The sequence below is a fragment of the Podarcis raffonei genome, chromosome 2 (assembly GCF_027172205.1).
Source record: "Podarcis raffonei isolate rPodRaf1 chromosome 2, rPodRaf1.pri, whole genome shotgun sequence".
NCBI lineage: Eukaryota > Metazoa > Chordata > Lepidosauria > Squamata > Lacertidae > Podarcis > Podarcis raffonei.
The window spans coordinates 94,504,623-94,509,841 of record NC_070603.1 but is presented as its reverse complement, the minus strand read 5'-3'; the positions used below and the strand labels follow the sequence as shown (position 1 = coordinate 94,509,841).

At 41.9% G+C, this 5,219-nt stretch overlaps 1 long non-coding RNA gene across 1 annotated transcript; it reads right to left on the bottom strand.

Annotated features, from left to right (window-relative positions):
* Positions 1-4,125: 4,125 nt before the first annotated feature.
* On the bottom strand, positions 4,126-4,969 carry LOC128409613 (uncharacterized). Its single transcript, XR_008329276.1, has 2 exons — positions 4,857-4,969; positions 4,126-4,266 (listed from the first exon to the last, which is right to left on the bottom strand). It is a non-coding gene; the product is annotated as an uncharacterized LOC128409613 (long non-coding RNA).
* Between the last annotated feature and the right edge of the window lie 250 nt (positions 4,970-5,219).

Genomic DNA, 5,219 nt, shown 5'->3' with positions numbered 1-5,219 from the left:
TCCTACTCTCTTAGGATTGAAAGTCATAAAAAGAATTTCAATGGGAAATTACTCATGTACCAAACAACCATATCCTCTTAATATATTTACTGTGGGGAAGAAAAATAAATGCAGGAATGCTGATTGCTTTGCTTGAAAGAGATAATATCTATATTTTATTCAAATCATACCATGTACTCGTGTGTGCGTGTGTGTGTGTGCGTGCGTGCGTGCACACACAAACACATGCGCGCTGGAATTACAATTTCTAGAATTTTACCACCAAACGTTTCCCCTGCCCTCACATAGTAAATTTGAGATAGGAAAGACATCATCAAAAGTGTTGCAAGGCAAAATAGAAGACATTATGCTTGCCAGCACACCCTGTGGTGCCTGCAGAAAAAGTCCCTCAGAAATCCACAATGCATTAGAGTCTGTTTGTTCTAATGCTCTCACTTCCTCTTTGCACTGGCTCAGCCTGTCCTAACTCCATTTTGTGACTGGCAAACACTTCCTTAATATCCCAAATGTGCCCACTGGACGCCAAATGTTGGCAAGCCCATATAGTAGATCTATCACTACAGATGATTGGGGGAGGGGGAGGATTTTCAGGACATGTTCCAGAGGTCCGTTCTTAACCTGAAAACATTCTTAACCTGAGGTACCACTTTAGCTAATGGGGCCTCCTGCTTCCGCCGTGCCGCTGCATGATTTCTGTTCTCATCCTGAGGTAAAGTTCTTAACCCGAGATACTACTTCCGGGTTAGTGGAGTCTGTAACCCGAAGTGTTTGTAACCCGAGGTACCACTGTACCCTGTTTCTACATGCAAAATACTATTCTCTCAAAAGCTTTAAAAACCCAATTTCCTAGCTGAAGCTTGGCTAACGTGATGGGCAGTAGCTTCTACCTGCTGGTCACACACACACACACCCTACTTGGGTGAGAACTGAATGGCAAACTTTGGCAGTTTTGAATGTAGCCTGAATTTAATGGTTGTGTGGCATGAAGGACTCCAAGGGTTTCCAGGAGTATGCTATTGCTTCTGGCAGAAATGGTGCTTCTCTAAACACACAAGTGCTATCTGTGAGAGTGTCGGCCTGCTCCTGCATGCTCCACACATATTATTTGTAAATGATCAAGCCCTTAAAAGAGAGCAGGCTTCATTTTTCCCCACACAGAATGAGCACCCTCTTAAATGTCTACCCAAATTGACTACTGCCCAGGAAATCAGAAATTGAAACCACTTGTTTGGGTACAACCTGCCACCCAGGTCCTTCAGATTCAAAACTGAATGCCAAGACAGCCTTCACCCTCCAGTGTTTCTATGTCTGGCTTAGTTTTCCCTCTCATTATCCTAGAAATATATGACATATGTGTGAAAAACAGTTAACACAGACTTTGGGACTTCTTCCCTAGAAAAGTTAGACTGGCTCCCTCCTTGCTGTCCTTCAGCCAGCAGATGAATACTTTCTTGTTCCAACAGGAACTGACTGCTTTTAATGAAAGGGCTAGGATGTGCTATTCTTATTGTAGTTATTTGTATGATTTTAATTTTTTTTTAATGTGTGTATATGTCACGGACTGGGCAGAGGAGGAGGAGTGGTGGAGACTACTTCCCTAACCTGACCCTTCCAGGGAGGAGGAAGAGGAAGACAGTTTAGAATAACAACAGTGTTTTTGCGGGAGGTCACAGCTCAGATGAGGGGAAAAGTTGGGAAATAATGGTGGGGGGAGCAGGCAGAGCTGGAGCAGCAGCTGCCTGACACGTCAATAGAAAGCATCCCAAACCCACCATCCCCCAGGTCCTGGTAAGCCTTAAAAGTAGGAGAGCTCAAAGACAGAGGGCACTTAGCAGCACCCATAGAGGAGGTGCTGATGATGAGGAATGAGGAAGTGGGAGAGAAGGGGGGTGGAGATTCACTTGGGATAATGCCATTATCCAAGAGGCTGAGTTCTATAGCCTCTCTCTGTAAAGTTTGAAGTAAAAAAGGACTATAGGAAACTTTTCCTTGTCTTTATACATTTCTGGGCAACCAGCCGGGGGCCACTGACCGCATCCTGACAGTGTCTCTCTCTCTGTGTGTGTGTGTGTGTGTGTGTGTGTGTGTGTGTGTGTGTGTTTAGTCTTAATTATATCAGTGTGTGTTTTTTATTACTGCTTTCCCACTATAAGTTTTTAGCTCTTATTTTTATCTGTAAGCTGCCTCGAGTCCCTGTCAGGGGAAAAGAAGGAGTACTAACAACAACAACAACAACAACAACAACAACAACAACAACAACAACATGAAAATGCATGAAGTTAAGGGACCTGATGAAAGCTTTAACGTCACTTAACTGGGAGTAAGCTCCACTGAATTCCATAGGAAGTACTTTTGAGCAGGCATGGTTAGGCTCACACTCTTGACTGCAGCCATGTGCTTTTTTCAATACTCACTTATGAAAGCCAGCCCTGAATCCAGTGATAGCAGGTGAAGTGGGAGATAAAAGGCAGGAAGTGGTTGCCTTCTCCAAGGTGCTGATTCCAGCCTATCACTTCTTCCCCCATTCCCTGGCATCTTTTGCCAGAAGGAGACCATGTGCCCCAACCTCCTAAGTCACCACCCACTGGTAGCTTTCTCTCATCTTTTAAATTTCAGTGCACCACCTGGCTAGCTGCTGCCACCTTAAGATGGCTGAACTTTAACTGCCAACCAGTGCCACCCATCAAGGATGGAATTGAGCCAGATTAGCTTTCCCCCCACTTGAACATAACTGCTCTATGCGTTCAACTTCTGCAAGGCAAATAGTAGCCACAAAATTGGCTCAGCTCATGAAAGGTCAGTATGGACCTTCATCCACCCATCTCACACAGAGCAGCATTCTGGTCCTTGCACTGCATACTTGCTTCACACAGGGGAAGGAAATCACAGTAAGCATGAAGTTTTATAATGCGTGGAGACTAACTTAGTATGTGAAGCGTTAAAAGGGCTCATTTTGCCTTTTATTTACGCATCCATCTATGAAGCAACTGAATTTTAACTACCAAATTTTAACTACCAAACTTTTAGAAGACATCTGAAGGCAGCCCTGTTTAGGGAAGCTTTTAATGTTTAATAGGTTATTGTATTTCAGTGTTTTGTTGGAAGCCACCCAGAGTATTATTATTATTATTATTATTATTATTATTATTATTATTATTATTATTTCTTTTGGTGGCTTTTTGGTGGCAACATGTCCACACCTTAAAAGTTTAATGGAACTGGAAGAGGTTTTTATCCCAGGTCTCAGCCTGGATTTTTGCACTGATACCAGGACTCGGCCCTCATCTTCCTGTTAAAAGGAAACCCTTGTATTTATTGACAAGAAGTTTTTAAAAGCCTGACTTTCTGAATGCAAATTTCAGTTAAAGTACAGAACTGGCTTGTGTGCCTCCAGATGTCAAAGTTCTGCTCACTTGAAAATGTGGGTCATATATTCTTCTAGAGCAGCCTTTCTCAATCTGGGTCCCTTCAGATGTTTTGGACTGGCATGCCCAATTGTCAGGGAAGATGGGACTTGTAGTCCAACAATATGTGCAGGGAATACAGCCAGAAGGGATATTTACAGAACAATATGCCTAACTTTAGTCCATAACTTCATAAAGCTCAAATTTAAAAGAACGTTCCCTGAGCATCTACTTTGGTTCCTGAAGCATGAGATGAGTGATGATTTTGTGCCAATATTATGAAACTGCTTTCCAATGCCCTGGAAAAGAAAGCATGTATAACAAGCAAAGTACTTTGGACACATCTCTAGAGTCCTTAATACTTCCCTTGAAGAGGCCGAATAATGATAAACTAGCTTATTTAAAGTGGTGTGTGGAGGACTTGCAAGACAGCATTAATGATTGATTTGGTGTTAAGTTAAGCTGGCCCATGTTTCCTCTAGGCAGAACAAGTATTCATGGTAAATAAGCTAAATAAGCTTTTTATACACCCCCCTTTAATGTCATATTAGTTACAGAAATGGGGTTGCGTTCAATGAAGTCATTCTGCAGGCGAAAGTCACAGAATATTCCCTCCCCCTCCTCCAACCTGCATCCTCTGAAATCTGCTTTGGGTGTACCCCCAACCACCAAGAGTGTATGGGGGGGGTCAGGGGACACAAAGACAAAGAAGAGCCAGGGATATGCAAACAGAACCTTGTTAAGCTCATGCAATGACTTTGTTATATTCAACCCATGCACTTGGAAATTGTGATTGGCCACTGTTTAATCAGTTTTCTGGACAGAAAACACTTCTGGTCTGTCTCATTGATGCTGTAGTTTCCTGTAGAAAAACAGAGACTTAGTGAAAAACACAGTAGTCCCCCAAGGACAGTTCCCACATGGGTAATACAATATTGAAGAATATTGTACCTGACAAGCTCAAGATCACTGGATACAAGTTTGTGATTGATTGTAATTGCTTTTAGAATGTTTTACACTATAGTGTGTGGCTGTGTGTGTGTGTGTGTGTGTGCTGTGTGTGTTTGTGTGTTTGTGTTTGTGTGTGTGTGTGTGTGTGTGTGTGTTGGTTTTAGAAAGTTCTGAACTATTTTAGAATTTGCTTTCTTTTTGGTTTTAAATTATATTATCTGTTTTCCACTCTGGGCTTCTTGAGGAGGAAGAAAAGGATATAAATTCAATCGATCAAATGCCAGAAATGGTAGCTTCAGCCTAAAGTGACCTGCATTTGACTAATCTTAATAATGTTAAATAGTGCTTTTTATTCACTTTCCTGTCAAAAGGGCATTATTTTCAATTTTCAAATCATTTCCTCAACAACAACAAGGATTGCCTAATGTGGTTTGGTACCTTTGCTATCTCTCACACCCCTTTTCAGATATGGATTTACTATCATTGCTAGGATTCACTTACCACACACTCACACATGCCTGAAACAGCTGCTGAAGAACTGACAGAACCAAACTTATACAGCGCTGCAGTGAATATTTGCTATTTGATGTTAGCCGCCCTGAGCCTGGTCTCAGCCGGGGAGGGTGGGATACAAATAAAAGTTATTATTATTATTATTATTATTATTATTATTATTATTATTATTATTTGCAGTAGCAGGAGTAACAGTAGTAGTAGTAGTAATACCTATAGTTATCAAGGCTATGCTCAGCCTCCACATTTGGAGACAACAATCCTTCTGGATGCCAGTTGCTGGAAACTTAAGAGAAGGGAAGAGTATTATTGTCCTGCTTGCTGGTTTCCCACAGGCTTCTGGTCAGCCAC